The 17686-nt window shown below is 35.0% G+C and overlaps 1 protein-coding gene across 1 annotated transcript in view; it reads left to right on the forward strand.

Moving 5' to 3' along the window:
* LOC150077448 (cysteine and glycine-rich protein 1-like) overlaps nucleotides 1-17686 on the forward strand; it is a 74572-nt gene that overhangs the window by 28465 nt on the left and 28421 nt on the right. The gene's annotated exons all lie outside the window — the stretch shown is intronic.

The raw sequence follows: 17686 nt of genomic DNA on the forward strand, positions 1-17686 counted from the left end.
CACATTTATCCTGTAGCCATCCCATTTCGATTTAAATTTATACCCTTTGTGCGTTGCCTCAGCAACAATAGGGGAGCATTCAGCTTACTCAATCCATTCAAAGCTTTAAACACCTGAATTAGTTCTCTTCACATGTACCCCCTTCATAGATGTAGCAATTTGCAGAACTGAAGTCTTTCTCAGTAAGAGTGCCCTTTTGTGTGTCCCCCCCCCTCCGCAGTTAATCTTGTTCATCTCTGCACCCATTCCAACAGATCCACTTACTTCCTAAAATGAGACTTGCAGACTTCTATTTCACCCTTGTGATGCTGCCTTCCATAATCGAATAATCACCTCCCTGTCCCTACTGGCAGTGTTCTTGTACATTATCAGCAGAACACTGCAAACTGCCCTTGCAACCTATCTGTGCTGCTAAGAGAACTTTATCTGGCTGTAATTTTTTGTTTTTTTGATGTGAAACATCCTTGGGGCACCTACAACCGAGTAAATCTGATCAGTCACGAAAAATGCACCACAGAAGTAACATTATCCGTGGCTACCACCAGAGGCACTTCCTGTGCTCCCACCACTAGTCTGTGCCAAGCGCACGCTAGTAATGTGATTAGAGCATGTGATGCATTTTTCATGACTGGTAGGATAACTTGAGTTCTAGTGAACTGATTTACAAAATTCAAATGACATTTCGTTTGAATTAGAAAAACAATTTAACTAAAAAAACCAAGTGTGTAACTCGTATGCATGAAAGATGTTTAACAATTTCTTTTTTCATCTCGCATTTTCATTACATTCCATTGTTAGGTGCTGCTATAGAAGTTTTCCCATCAATAATTTTGGAAAAGGTGTTCAAAGATGCTGAAGTCAAGTGTAGTGTTTTCAAGAGTATCAAGCAAGAATAAAAGTGACAAGACCTAAGAAAATAAAGATGAAGGTAGCAATGAGTGTGAGAGTACAAAAATGATTATTGAGATTGCTTAAAAGACAAACGGAAAATCAAGCTTTGGATTTAGCTGTGCCTTCAACCAGCAATGACGCTGCTCCATCTAACAATGATGTACCTGAAGTGAGTATTAATTATGTACAACGGAACATTTCTCCAATTGCAGAGCAGATGAGTTAAAATGATCAAGGTCCTTTTCCTTATGCCGACTACTATTTACATAAAAATGCGCATCAAGAGTTTGAAAGGAGATTTATGAAAAATGATTTCTCTTGTGTATGCTACATTTGTATAGCATAGTCTATGGTTCAAAAACGACAAAGAAACCAGCTGCTAAAGATTTTGTTGTGGCTAAATGACACTCCCATTGATGCACACTGCATTTCCCATTGTTGACATCGGTGGGATCCTTGTGTGTATTAGCTCTGCACAGGGGTGGCCAACTTAATTGTGATGCGATCTTATTTTTCTTCTTCAAAATGTGCCGCGATCTACCATCTCAAGAATTTCATTGCACATGGTTAAAAAAGTTAATAAACACATATTGAAAACATAGATATGTGAAACCAAAACAGGAATTTAAAAGTTCACTGCATTTTTTTACATTTGGGTACTTTTCTCGGCAAACATATTTTCAAAAGTCTTCTTTTGATGATCTGGCTTTTAGGAAGATATCGTTTCGCAATGTAATATAATTTCGTTTTCAAGTAATATTTTCTCCATTTGAAAAATCTCAGCGACTTTTTTGCAATTTGTTTCGTATCTAAGTCGACATTAAATGGATAAGAAATTTATTGACAATGTCTTAAATTGTTTTAAAATCACTGAATCTGGTTTCAAAATCATCCACAACTTTCTCAATTTTGGAAACATATTTCTCACTATTAAATTCAAAAACAGGATATTTTTGCAAAATGATCGGATTTTTTCCCTTTGAGATCCTTAGCCATTGCCAAAAATTGATATTTATATGCAAAAATACTACTAATCAGTACGTTGAAGTGCCTTTCTAAATTTCCTTTTTTTTTTGGTATAGCCACAAGCATTGCAAATAAAACAACAGCATTTTTCTTTTATCATTACAAAAAAAAGTATTCTAGTTCCCACTCTTGATGAAAATGATACGTTTTGCTCTTTTTCGTAGTATTCATTTTAAATCAAAGGTTATTAAATTAACCTATAAGTACTCTCCAGTTATTAATATTAAGTAAGCTAAATAAGAATTCAACACCTACACTATGCTTTCCACCATGTAACTGCGTGAATTTTCATTAGACAAGCCTAGTGGCTGTGCGGCGAAAAGAGTAGTTCCGTAGTTCAACGGATTTATAATTAGCTTATGCAGTAGAGCTCAAAATAATATTTAGATTTTGAGCAATCTATTTTTTATATATATTTAAAATTTGTCGTGATCAACCAAAATTAAAACCACAATCAACTGGTAGAATGCGATCGACTTAAAAACAGCACCATTCCAGTGCCATCTAAGTTGAACAGTTTTGTGTACCCAGAAATTCCATTACATTTACTGAAGTTGAATTTATTGTCAGAAAGGCTCATTTCTCCTCACTTACCGTTCCTGCAGATAAGGTGCCTGATACATGCATATTGACAATATGCCATTCTGGCCCAAGTAATCAATGTGCCTGTTTCAGTCAACACTTGCCAAGGGAGAATGACAATGAACATTGTATAAATGTGAATATAAAGTGCAGGAAAATACACAAGTCCAGCTATTTGGTTTGGTTAGAAAGCAAGTGGTTAAAGCTTTGCTTCAGTATTTGGTTGACACGCTTCTCTGTCGATTGTATCAAATCATGATAGATCAGTCATTCTTTGACAACAGTCACATGGAAATTTAATTTGGCTAAAGACAACATAAGTGAAACGGTTCCAATGAGGAAAGTCTCATTGCCCAACAGCAAATTTGTTGTTGGGCAACAATAAATATCTTAGAATTGAGCAACTGTCCTTTCCCAGTATTTATCTCGGATAATTCAGAACGTTCAGAGGGAATTTACGTGTGACCCCTTTCATGATGGCAAAGAGCGAACTCAAATGATCTGACTGATGTGTGTTACTCCATATCATCTCCTTTATGTAACAATGAAGATAATAAGAGAGTCTTTGATAGTGGCTTTTAGATACATAGTTAAAGATACTAAACTGATCCGGGAGCAAGTTTGATCCAAAGAATACATCAAAAACAATTAGGCATTCCTAAGGACCATTCCAAACTCTATCTACTACTGGGCTTAACTTAAGGGCGATCTTTTTGCTGTGATTGGACAGCTCAGTAAACCTACAGTGTTCTTGACTCATGAGTGCCAATGAAATCAGTTAGCTGTTCTTGCTTCAGCTGTTGTACAATTTACAGAATAATGGGCTCGATATTAGTGAGGATGACATGAGCAGCATGGACTTCATGTAGAAGGCGATGCTAGTGAACAAAGATGCTGTAACTTATCTTAATATCTAAATCATCAACCACACCTATATTTGTAGTAATCGTGTACAGTTTTCCTCTAAATAATGGTAGAATGTATGGAAGTCCGGCAGTTTCAGTCACTGACATTTTATGAATTTTATTTTGCATACTTGCTAATTGTTCTTCAGAATGATATCCTTGGTATAAATCTTGTGCAACCACTTCATGGGTTTCATCTGCAACTAAAGCATTTGTATTATAGGCATTTACATCACTATTTCTTAAAAATAGTCAAATCCCTTTAGGGACATAAATTAGTAGCATCTTCTTTGGTAAAAAATCTTGATTCTACGATTTTAAGTTCATCTGGTAATAATGCTTCTCCATTGCCTAGTTTTGTAAGAATTTTAGAAATTGTACTATCGGACTGTCGAACAACTTTTACTAATTCATGAAATTGTAGTGAATGCCATAATTCTGGAGCAATCAATGAGTTCCTTAGGCATTTATATATAGGTGTAACACTCACTGGAGACAATTGCATTAATCTCCAATTAAGTTTATATTCATACCTCCAAATGGTATTTCATGAACACCAGTTATCTGCTTTAAATGCATATCTATGATTGATAATAGTTCAAATCATACTAACTTCATCGATTATAATAGTACATACGTGTTGAAATGCAGTTCTATATTGTTGAAGAATTTCATTACTAAGTTGAAGATTATTTGATAGACATATACGGAAAGGAAAATGCACTGTTGTACCAGCGATTGCCACAGCCGCGTTGCCCGTGGAGGCACAAGTAACATATGAGTCGTGAATATGTGATTCATTACAAAAGCAATTATATGTTTCCATCAATAATTGAAGAATAAATGTCTTTCCACAGCCAGCAGATCCAGTGAGAAATACTTGTATCGGTTCATGTATCTGATTATCAATTTGACGATAGATGGCTTCAAGTAATAATGCGCGTTGTTCTTTATTAGTACTACTCATCGAACGACAGTATTCTTCAGATGGTAAGACATTCTCTCGCTTCCTAATGACAGTTGATAATTTATCCATCATTGTCATTCTCATCTCATCATCAGTAGTTTTCTTGTCGGTAAAGAAATCGTCAAATTCTTAATTTTTTTTCCATTGCCTGGCCATTTTCATCATTCTCATCGCCGACCGGGCTAGCCGAGTGGGCAAAGCACCTGCCCGGCAACCCAAAGGTCGTGGGTTTGATTCCCGCCTCGGGCTTGGATCAAAAACTACCAAATCAAAAAAAAAAAAAAAAAAAAAAAATCATTCTCATCAAGTTCTATACAAAGTTGCCTACAAATTGCTAGCAACTTTTCAATATCAATATCGACCTCTTTTCTTCTCAAGGTAATTATCTCTTTGTTGGTTTCATAAAGTTAAAAATATTTATTTTCATTAAAATTTCATTCTCCTCATTGATACAGAATTATTTTAGGAAATTGTCTTTTCACCCATCCGCCATTTCCTTTTTGATAATGAGCAGTAAATTGTGCAAGAGTTATCTTTTAATGTTTCACCCCGTTTTTTTTCATATTTATCAAAAATACTATCTTTCCGTATATCCAAAGACTCACTATCAACTTGATGTTCATCCAATTCAGCTGTTGATTTATTAGCATTAGTAGAGGCATTTGATGCAAGAAAGCAAGCTTATGCAGCATCAGCCAAAAAAAAAAAAAAAAAAAAACCACTTCCACTTCACCCCTCTGTTCGTTCAAAATACCTGTCCAGCTGAGCCTTAAACTTATTTAGGCTATCAACCTCCACCACAAGGGATGGAAGTCTGTTCCACCAACCAACCACCCGCTGGCTAAAGGCAAATTTCCGCACGGCTATCCTACATCTGTCTTTCCTCAATTTGAATTTATGCCCTCTCAGGTGATTATTCTGAGCTAGAGGAAGAATCCCATCAGCATTGAGCATGCTTAAACCATTCAAGGCTTTATACACCTCTATCAGATACCTCACTGGTGCCTAGTCTCCAGACACTGTAATTTGCAAAACTTAAGCCTTTCTTCGTAAGAGCACCCCTTTGTTCCATTCACTAATCTTGTTGCCCTTCTCTGTACTCGTTCCAGCAGCTCTACATCCTTCTTGAAATGAGGCCTCCAGACCTGTATACAGTACTCTAGGTGTGGCCTGACCATCGCCTTATACAATGGAATAATCACCTCCTTATCCCTGCTGGAAAAATTCCTGTATATCATTGACAATACTCCATGAGCTACTCTTGCAGCCCGTCTGCACTGCTCAGAGAACTTCATATCTGCCTGCACAACCACCCCCAAGTCCCTTTCATTCTCTACCACTGTCAGTGTTGTACCATAGAGTTGATACGTTGCTCTGGGGTTACTGTTTCCCATGTGTAGTACTTTACATTTGTCAATGTTAAACTTCATTTGCCACCTCTCAGCCCATCTGCTCAACCTTTCCAGATCCTGTTGCAGAAGCATAGTGTCAGTAGTGTCCTTGACAACCCTGCCAACCTTTGTATCGTCTGCAAACTTGGACATTAATCCCGATATACCATCATCAATATCATTTATAAATACAGAAAACAATAACGGACCCAACACTGAGCCCTGAGGGACTCCACTAATAACATCAGTCCACGATGAGCAGTGTCCATTGATTACCACTCTCTGTCTTCTCCCCCTCAACCACCCCTTTATCCATAGCAGCAATTTGCCTCCAATGTCACACTGCTCCAATTTCTGTAGCAGTCTTCCATGTGCAACAGTATCAAAAGCCTTTCTAAGATCCAAGTATATAATATCAAAGTTATTCCCTGCATCCAGTTCTTTTGTGACTGCATCATAGTATCCAATCAAGTTGGTCAGGCAAGACTTCCCCTTAACAAAACCATGCTGTGTCTGAGCTATAACTGAAGTCTTGTCTAAATGATCCTGCAGTGTGTCTTTAACCAGTGCCTCCATTAATTTTCCTGGAACAGAAGTCAAGCTCACAGGTCTATAATTACTTGTGTCAGCCTTTGATCCTCCTTTGTGAATTGGGGTCACATTTGCACATTTCCAGTCTATGGGTACCTCCCCTGAGTCCAAGGAAGCTCTCATAATTATGGCTAAGGGTTTGCTTACTTCCTTTGCTGCCTCCTTTAATATAACTGGATAGATCCCATCCACCCCGGGTGCCTTTCTTGTGTTTATCTTCAACAGTTTCTCCTCCACTTTACTCCCAGTTATTTCAAGATTCTGTAACTTACTGCTAGAGTTGAATACACCTCTGGCATTCCCCTCGCTGAATAACTCCTCATGTGTGAATGTCGATGCAAAATATTCATTTAGTTTGTTAGCCACCTGAGCAGGATCATCAACACTTGACCCATCAATATCAAGTGGACCAATCTGATTCATCCCTTTTCTTCTAGAGTTTACATAAGTAAAGAACTCTTTGCTGTTTTTCTTTGCATCCCTTGCCAAGGATTTCTCGTAATCTGCCTTCGCCTGCCTAACCTCCTTTGTAACTTGGTTGCATATCAACTTGTATCTATCATAGGCTTCTGTGTCATGTGTTAATTTGTAAGTATCCCATGCATTTTTCTTCTCTGCCATATGCCTCATTAGTTCATCTGACATCCATTTTGGCCTAAACCTTGAACAATATTTCTTAGTTGGTATGTAAAGCCTAGTAGCTTCCAAGATAAGTTCTTTGAATGCTTCCCATTTTGAATTTGCTGTTGGTAACATCATCAATTGGTCCCACTGTATAGAATTTAAATACTGTCTCAGTCCATCGTAGTCGCCTTTACGGAAGCAATAACCCTTCCCTTTACCCCTAATGGTAGTTACCTCTTTGAGTAAATCCCACTTCAGCACACTGTGATCACTGCCACCTAGTGGTTCATTTATCTGCAGATTCTTAATGCATGAAGAATCACTGCTGATAATCAAATCAAGAGTATTACTCCCTCTAGTTGCCTCCCGAACATGCTGATGTAGAAAACAATCATCCAATAAATCCACAAAAGCCCTGCTAGTGTGTGAGTATCCAGCCCCCAAATTCCAGTCAATATCTGGGAAATTAAAATCTCCCATTATAAGACACTCTGATTTACTGGCCCACTCTATTTCCCTGTACAGTTCCTTATTATACTCATCAGAGTCATTAGGCCTATAGCACACTCCTACTCTCAATTTTGATCTCCCAATGCTTATGTCACACCAAACTGACTCCACACTGCACTGTCCAGCGATGTCGACTGGCTTCACTTCCTTGGTTTTTATGTGTTTCTTAACTAATAGCATAACACCTCCCCCCTTCCTATCCTGTCTATCCTTTCTGTAGACGTTGTACTCCCCAAATTGCAGTTCCGCATCCCTTATATCTGTGTGACACCACGTCTCTGATATCCCAACAATATCTGCCTTCGATGTTTTGAGCAATACCTCAAATTCATCAAATTTATTTACTAAACTCCTAGCATTGGTGTACACGCAAGTATACCTGCACCTGTTTCTATTCTTAGCTACCCTAACAATGTATTCAATCGCTCTTGAAGACATGTACATTGGGTATCGTAATAAACACCAAGCTGCCTCTTGTGAACTCATTTCCACAGAATTCAATACATCTACACTTAATTCTTGTGTTAGATCAGTTATATCCATATCAGGATGTTCTTCCTGTAGCTCTGTAATTTTCCGTTTCAGGTTGCTTATTCCTCTGTTAGTTTTATTCACATATTCAACTACATATGCTGCATGTGAATATTCTGATAAATTGTAAATCCGATTTAGACTTGAGCACTCCTAAAATCCAAGGATTGTAATTATTCATAAATTTCTCTTTTATCTTGTGTTTAAGAAATAAACGTGGTTGTTTGATACCAGCCCTCAGAGTACTTAGATATTCTTCTTCTGATTGGCATTGTTTTCATATAAGGAATTCTTTGAAATTAACATGATTGTCAATTCTAATGAGTTGTCATCTGTGGCCATCGCTATCAATATATGCATTTGCGACATTGGCCAAAAAGGTGCTTAAAATAAATTCTTATAAAATCAATAATGCAAACCAGCATTATTATATTGCTGTAAATTTGAATAATCTGAAGTTTACTGTATAGAACATAATGCATCTAACATTTGGTTTGCTTTTTCCATCTCACCTTTTTCTTCTAATGGTGCAGAGTGTGCATTGTTCATCCATAATAATATATGTGCATGTGTACCTCCTCAATGTTGAAATTCAATGCATTTAAATAAATTCACAACATAATATTTCCCAAAAGGACTATAGGTTTTCGATTTTAAAATTGAGTATACTCTCAACAATTTTATTAAAGTATATGGCACTCGTTACAGGGTCTTCATTTATTTATGTAACTCTTTCCATGTAAGGTAGATCCATAACTTCGTTAGTTGTTATTTCTCATTTATATCTGAATTTGTATAACATACATAGTAATACTGGCCATGTTGGTTCACACGCACTCAATGTCAAGAACATTTGTAGGTTTTCGTAATTTATGAATCATGGTAAACACATCTCGTTTATAAATACAATTTGTAAATTTTCTGCATTATGCATTCACATAATTTTCATTGCCATAATAGCAAATGTTAGGGAGTTATTCCACGATGATCAGATCTACAAATTTCACTCTATGCCATCATAAAGGGAATAACTTTCAATTCATTTTTAAATTTTCGTGCATGTCCCAAATATATAGCTGGAAAAGAAAGTTCTTCTGGATGTATATCAAATATGAAACTTGTTGGAGATGGTTTTTGACCCGGTGTTATACATAAATATTTATCTTCAGACCATAATAATGTTTGTTGTTGAATTAACAATAGTTCATCATTGTTGACAGGTTCCACAATTTCATCTGAATGGTCCTGTTCACTATTATCATTTGTCCCCAAGAAATTGTCACTCACTTTTATGTCATAGAATTTATACAAAGGTGAATTTATCAAATACCATAACTATATTTTCACTCTTTTCTTCTTCACACATCCTTGTAGATATGATGATTTATGTATGAGTCTTCCTTTTATATGTACATTGATGGCATAATCGTAATTTAATTCTCTAGGTAATTGAAGAACCATCATATTTACATTAACTGGTACATTTATTACTTGTCCGATGATCCCATATTGTTCATGTTCATAACGTAAACAACAAATTTGCATATAGGGTAATTGTGGTGATATCAAATGCTCATTTACAACATCCAGTGGAGACAAATGAGTAGGATATGTTGGATATATAAATCCATTTGACATGGCCATATTTGGTATCCATCCCTCTTTTAATGAAGTATGACATGTATTACACGTCATAAAAGTACTCGCCTTTTTTAAAGGAAATTCATTTTGAAGTAATTAATGTGAAGTTGTTGGAAATGGTTTCAAATTTAATTGAAACCATAAATGATTACAGACATTACAACTAAATCCAAATGGGTTTTTGTACACTAGTACTAGTTTTTCAAACTCATTGTTGTTTGGTTTTTAGGAGCATTAGCAACTAAGGCCATATTGCTCCGGGGATGTGCGGTGGTCATTCCCTGACCTTTCCGCATCCTCCGTATTTGGTGGTCACAGGCTCGAACCCCGGTCTAATCAAGAAGCGTGTGCTACGCACTGCTGCTCCTGCCCACCTGGCTATGGAGGCGCCTAAACTCATTGTCAGCTCGTGTAGACACTATAAGGGTGTAATCAGGAACCTCATTATTAGCCGTTTCTAATTTCGCTCTTTTTGAATTTCATCTGGATTCACAATACTGTCCAATTTCCTTTTCTTTCTTTCATGATATTCCTTCATCATTTGAGCTTGAGTTTTCTTGTGGGCAGTTTCAGAAGTTCCAGGCACAGCAAAACACTTGTTCAATTTCATCCGGATTCCCATTTCTGTCCAAATTCCCTTTCTTTCTTTCACAATATTCTGCCAAACGCTGGGCTGTAGATTTTGGCACAGTCACTCAAGTATTAATCATTATGCTGATATAATGTTATAACATAGCACGCCACTGCTCAATTGTACTTGGCCGACCGGGCTAGCCGAGTGGGTAAAGTACCTGCCCGGCAACACAAAGGTCGCGGGTTCGATTCCCGCCTCGGGCTTGGATCAGAGTACTGAAAAAACCTTGGGAGGTGCAATATGGCCACAGAAGCCGATGCGCCAACAACTACCAAATCAAAAAAAAAAAAAAAAAAAAAAAATTGTACTTGTCGCATCGCTGCACGCAACAAGTACAACGCATGCGCCCAAGAAAAGACTTTTTTTATGTCAAGTACAATACATGCGCATTGGGTTTCATGACTATTTTATATAACGCTTCAATCAGCTGACTGGGCTAGCCAGGTGGGTAAAGTGCCTGTCTGGTAACCCAAAGGTTGTGGGTTCGAATCCAGCCTCAGACTCGGATCACAGTAAAATGCAAAAACTTTGGGAGGTGCATTATGGCCACAGAAGCTGATACGCGAACAACTAACAAAAAAATATATTTATATATATAACGATTTCTAGGTCACGTAACGGCTTTTTTCCAAATAATGCTGGTAAAGACATTTTTAACGTCAAAAGGATGAGAAATCCCTCCCATCTAATTATTGTGCTATTGCACTTCTACTCTTTCTAAAGTAATGAAATCAATTAACCACCAAACCTTAAACTATCTAGAAACCTTCCATATGATCAATGATTGCCAGTATAGTTTCCATCAGTGTCAGTTCACTGGTGATATTCTGGCTTATGTTGTTACCCATCTTTGAACAAATTCAGTGGAAAAGTTTGAAACTCAAACAGTTGCTCTTGACATTTCAAAGACTTTTGATCATATTTGGTGTTAAGGTCTTCTAAATAAGCTTCCATCTTATTGTTTGCCAACTGTTTTTTGTAATTGGGTGTCCAGTTTTCTCTCTGACCACTCACGGCACTAATGGTAGATGGATCTTTGTCTTCTAACTTCTACACTAATGCTGGTGTTCCACAAAGTTCAGTTATTTCTCCCACTCTTTTCCTCTTGTATATTAATGACCTTCTTCCATTGACCAGAAATCCTACCCATATTTTTGCTGATGATAGCACATTGCATTCCACCTTCCAGTTTGAGAAGCCTTGCCCTGTACATACAGTTTCAACTTCTTGAATTTTCACTACCAGTTCCTTAAATGCTGATCTCCAGGTAATTCTCCAGTGGGGCAGAGTTAACTTAGTTGATTTCAGGTCCATCTAAAACTCAGGCATGTCTCATATCCTGAAAAAAGCATTCTTCTGTTCCTATGTTATATTCGATGACTCTCTGATTTAAAGTTAAGATTATATATCTCTATTGGGAATTACTCTGAATTCTAATCTCTCTTGTCATAAGCACATTATAAATATTGCTTCCTCTGTATATAAAAAACTGGGTTTTCTCTTTCATCTTCTCAACCAGCAACCCATGCACGGTACTAAGTACTATAGGTTCTAATACCTCTCGTGCTTGGGGTTCTCATTAAAAAAAAACAAAAAAAACCCCCCATAATCTCCCTTAGTGAATATCATTGACATTTGCACCTATCCTTATATATAAATCTCCCCTGAATCTAGATGTTCTCATAATTATAGCTAAAGGTTTGCTTACCTCTTTTGCTACTTTTTGATATAGTTCAATAGATTCTATCATCCCCAGTTGCCTTACTTACTTTTTTCTTCAATTCTCTTCACTTTCTTCACAGTTATCACAAAAGCAATTTACATCTCACAATTTGCTATACTTCTGGCACCCCAATCCCTAAAATCTTGTTACTGTGTGAATGTAGATCTAAAGTATATCATTATATTAAAGTATATCATACAGCATCAGTCCAAAAAAAAACAAAAAATAAAATGACATCACCTATTTTAATAATTCAAGGAACTTTTATTTATTTCACCATGGCTGAGTTAGTCTTGTTTGATGGCAGTATGTTTCTTGTGTGTGTGTTTGTTTGTTTGTTCATTCATGAAAACTCGGCCACTATGCAATTTATTTTATTTGTTATTATTTTTATGTTTGAAATATGTACTGTATTATGGATTTCAGAATAACAGCAAAATCACATTGATTAATATGAGATCAGTGGGCATATTTTCAGATTCTTCCAAAAAATGTAGGAGTTTTTTTTCTCACCACTGCTTGTGAATCATGGTTAATTTTCGAGGCAAAAAATAAGAAGCTGACTTGCACACTGGGATATGTGGTAATATTGTAGTTCTAATAATTGGATTTTTTGCTTTTGTTTTAGAAAGACTTATGCACTCTCCATACGTTTGCAGATCAGCAGTTGAAAAACACTAATGTGTGGAATGTATCATTGTGAAGCATTTATCTGATCTTAGGGTTACTTTTGAGCACATTAAGTTGTTTTTGTAATGAAATATGTTAATAAAGAAATGTAAAAAAAAAAAAAAAAAAAATTAAGGTTGTTTGCACTTATTTGGTTATTAAAATTTCAATAGATTTGGATTTTTAAACATTTTTCTTTATTCATGATCCCAACATGCTTCTACCATTTGGCAGGAGAGTGGTTTGAATCATCCTGTATATATTTGTGTAAATATGAAGAATATATTGTTAAACTAAAAATAAATGATTGCATTAGAATTGTACAGAAAACGAAGATATTCCTTGAAGCAGTGTTTCTCAACCTGTGTGCTGCGGAAAATGCAAATAAAAAAAATAATAAATCCAAGTTTTATAATAAAAATTAATTCAAATAAAAAATTTGTTTATTTACGCTGCACCGATCCCAGCCCCTTCCAAGTGACATCACATTTTGGTTCCTAGTAGTAGATCTGTTCACCTTTATTCAGCCATTTTTATCATTTGAGAAACTCTCCCAGGCACCCTTCAGTTGTTATAAGTGCAACTTTTACAAGTTCATCATTCTTCTCTTTCTTGGTGATTCCTTTCTACTTCTGTTAATCTCTTTCTCTCTTAAGGTAACTCGGGAATTTTTTTTGGCTGGTGCAGTATAAGCCTCAGGCTTCCTTGCACCATATGGCTAATAATAATAATAAAAAGTTGCACTTGTAAGCAGCATAGTAAGAAATTTCCTTTGTGTTAGAGATATAAAAACACAAAAAGTACTTTGTGTTTTTATATCTCTAAAGATATTCAGTTAATTCGTATAGAACAGATATTTTCAATTAACTCTATTAGTACATTCTATAAGTGACTTTAATTTTTTTCAGAAATTATTAGCGATGGATAAATTTGTAGTGAAAGGAAATCAGAAGAGGCAAATTGATAACGAGCTCGGAGAAAATGACAAAAACAAAAATGAAAAACCATCAACACTAAAAAAATAAGAAAACACGTCATAAATATGATGATGATTATTTGGCGATGGGATTTTCGTATACACTCACCCAAGGTTGTCTTTAAACCACATACCACACAAAATACCTTTGTGTGGTATGTGGTTTAAAATTACCAAATGAATCGATGGTGCTGAGTAAATTGCAGCGTCATTTTTCTATGAAACACGAGAATTTATCATCCAAAATATGGAATATTTAAAAGACTTCAGGCCTCTACTAGAAAACAAGGTACAGAATTTTATAGTATGTCTAAAATATCTGATAAAGCTCAAGAAGCCAGCTATTCAGTAGCCAAAACTGGTGGCAAAAAAAAAAAGAAAAAAGAAAGCACAATCTCGCCTGATTGCAGAAAGTATGATTTTACCAGCATGTTGGGGTAATCATAAAGTATTTCGGGAGAGGAAGCTGGGAAGAAAATGACAGTACCACTTTCGAACGGCACAATTAACAGGCGTGTAATAGCATTTGCCGGGTTTATCGAAAATGACACAATTATTAATTTATTTTTTTTATTTATTATTTTTATTATTTATTTATTTTATTTATTTATTTTTTTTTTTTGTTGTGAAGAACTGAAAGAACAGGGAAAGATTTTCGAAGTAATGAATAATTATTTGCAAAAGTGTGGTATATTATGGAAGTCGTGTCGGCATTTGTACCGACGGTGCTCGTGATAACAGGAGCACTAAAAGGATTTGTAAATTTAGTAAAACAACACAATTCAAATATTATTACAATGCACTGTTTTAAACACAGAGAAGTTCTAGTAGCAAAGACAGTCATACCAATTTAAAACTTGTACTTAATCAAGCAGTTAAAATGGTCAGTTATATCAAAACTAGACCACAAAAAATACTTATTTTCAGAAAATTATACGAGGAACTGGAGTCTGATCATTTCTCTTTAATAATGCATACTGAGATTTGGGGGCTATTGAAAGGAAATGTACTTCTCTGTATGTGCGCGTTACGTGAGGAAACGCTTCATATTTTTTTTTCACTGGAGCAGTTAGAATTTTGTGATTATTTAAGTGATGAAATTTGGTGCTGTAAATTAGCTTTTCTAGCAGATTTATTTGTGCAGCTTAATAAATTAAATATCAGTATGCAAGGCCCATAGGAAAATTTACTCGCTTCTACTTACAAGTTGTTCGCCTTTAAAGAAAAGTTGAGTGTGTGGAAAAAATGCATAAATAAAAAAATGTAGAAATGTTTCCCTTGACTTCCAAAACAAATTATGCTAAAATAATTACTATAATAAGCAAAACATTAGAGCTGTTAGAGACAAAAATTAAGCATACTTCCCACCCCTTTATACCAAAAAATATTTGTGCGTAAGAGACCCACTTGCAATAAGAAACCTTCCGACATTAGAACTTTGGAATCTGCAAGAGGAAGAAGAATTGGCTGAGATCCTTTTTTTTTTTTACCTTAGTGATCAGTCACTGGAAATTCACTTTAATAATGCTAATATTAGCAAATTTTGAATCAGAATTCAAAATGAATATCCACAAATTTCCGAAAAGGCAATTAGAATTTTATTGCAATTTTCCATTTCCTGCTTGTGGAACTAGTTTTTTGCTTTAAACTAGATTAAATAAAAAAAAAAGAGAGACTGACTAAAGTCAGTAGAAGAGGAGCCAAGAGTAAGCCTATTCACAATAAAATCCTTGTATTAAAAAACTGTGCTTCCCATCATACTCAACTGTCTCACTGATTAATTTGTTATAATTTTATATATTTCTTTGTTTTTATATAATTATGTTAATTTTTTACATATTTTCTTTTAAATTTCATGCAATTCATGTATGTTTAAAAAAGAACATAAAGCATTTAAAACAAATAAATATACCCAACAGAAATAACTTCGTGTGTGTGTGATTTTTGTTTATTTTTATTTATAATATTTATAGATATTTAAATAAATATTACAAATATATATATACACATATATATAATATACAGTGTTGCCATTTTAGCGGTTTTCCCGCTAGATTTAGCGGAATTGCTTCAGGTTTAGCGGATAAAAATATGATATAGCGGATAGCGGATTTTTTAGCGGGAAGAGTATAAATGTTTAGCATTTTATGTATTTTGGCAATGTAACATTTAAATTAAGAAATATTCATTTAAGAAATATTAAATTAATTGTTCAATTAATTATTTAATTAATAATAAAAATAATTCATAATTGAAATAGTAGGGATATCATATTTCATAGTTATTTTTTTATAAAGCGACGAATCGGTTTTATATTATTCTGGATTTCCCTGAGGAGAACCCCAACAATTTTACGTAGTTACGCTCGCGGTCAAACGACCTGATCATTGGGTCATAGCTTTAAATTGTTGGATCAAATCTAAAAATGTGGAAAAAATTCTAATGACGCCTTTTTTTGAAACCGCGAAGGAATGGCATTGGATAATTTTTCTTCGTCGTATTTGTTTGGCTTCAAAGAAATGCGATCCGAATTACCGACATCTCTTTCAACGTTTCTAATAACCACAGAGCAATAAGTAATAAGAGTAAGTAATAAGTAATAATTATTTCTAATAACCACAGTGTAATAATATCTTAGTATAGTCAGTCCTCGTATAGCACGATAGTTGTATTCCTAGAAACCCTCGTGCAATATAAACAACAGGCCCTATGGGAAAAATTGGGTTAGGTGCCGACCACCCAAGATTGAACACACATTTGTAACCAAAACATTACAAACACAATAAATAATCGTAATAAAATACTTACGTATTTCATTACGATTATTACGTATTTTTTTATTACGTAAAGGTCGTAATAAAATATTGCTAATGCTTTTGCTTCTATCGTAAGCAAACTTGTTTTTTGTTTGATTTTCTATCCAAAGAGATGACAGCCGTTCCATCTCTTCCAATTCTTGTCTTAATCTAATGGATTTTAATTACACTTTGAGTTGTTCCCGCTATGAAAGTTGTTTTTATTTTCTCCGCATTCTTTGTAATTCTCGGCGTTGCCTCATTTAGGTCTGTAGCACGTGCAATATCACATGGGCTTTCATTTCGCTCAAAGCGTTTCACGATTTCATATTTTTTTTCTCTCTCGATAGAGGTGGACTGGCCATAAGCCTTACCTTACGGGATGGCGGACAAAAACAAAACGAAATATACCCAAAATTTTCGGAAGGAATGGTTAGCTTTTCCACAATTGTAAAGAATGACATACGCATTAATTAAATGCGTTTGTCATTCTTTGCAATTAGCAGTATGTCATGCAACCCGCGAAACATTCCCTAGAAATCTAGAATTCATGATAGCTGAAACTTTTAATTGGTTTAGTAAATCCACCAGCCGACAAAATCAATTCAAATATTTATACAGTGCCATAAACGATGGTGCAGATCCGAAAAAGATAGTTCATTCGTGTCAAACAAGGTGGTTATCCATTGAAGTTGCTATAACAAGAATTTTAGAACAGTATATTGAATTAAAAGCCCATTTTGAAATAACTCGTTTGACTGACAAATGTTATACTGCAGAACTTCTTTATTCAATGTTCAAAGATGAAAGTAATTTAGTATATCTTTTATTTTAAAACCTATCTTATCTGAAGTACAAAGAGTAAACAAATCTTTTGAATCAAATACTGCCGATCCTACATTATTACTACATGATTTAAACATGCTATTGTCGATGATTGCCAATAAAATGTTTTTACCAAATACAGATATTGAAAGGATAGAAGAGGACATTAATAATTATTTAGACCCTAAGCCATATTTAGGTTACCAATTTGAAATAAAAATAAATGAATTAATAATGAATAAACTTATCACAACAACAGATGAAATGGCAATAAGAGAGAGATGCCGTAATTTCTTGATTGATTTGTATCAGCAATTAAAACAACGCCTTCCGGACAACATAAAAGAATTAGAAAAAATGTCATTAATCTCAGTTAACAATATATTAAAGCATTATAGATTTACT

Source organism: Mastigoproctus giganteus, chromosome 12 (genome assembly GCF_048544385.1).
Source record: "Mastigoproctus giganteus isolate SK-2022 chromosome 12, ASM4854438v1, whole genome shotgun sequence".
NCBI lineage: Eukaryota > Metazoa > Arthropoda > Arachnida > Uropygi > Thelyphonidae > Mastigoproctus > Mastigoproctus giganteus.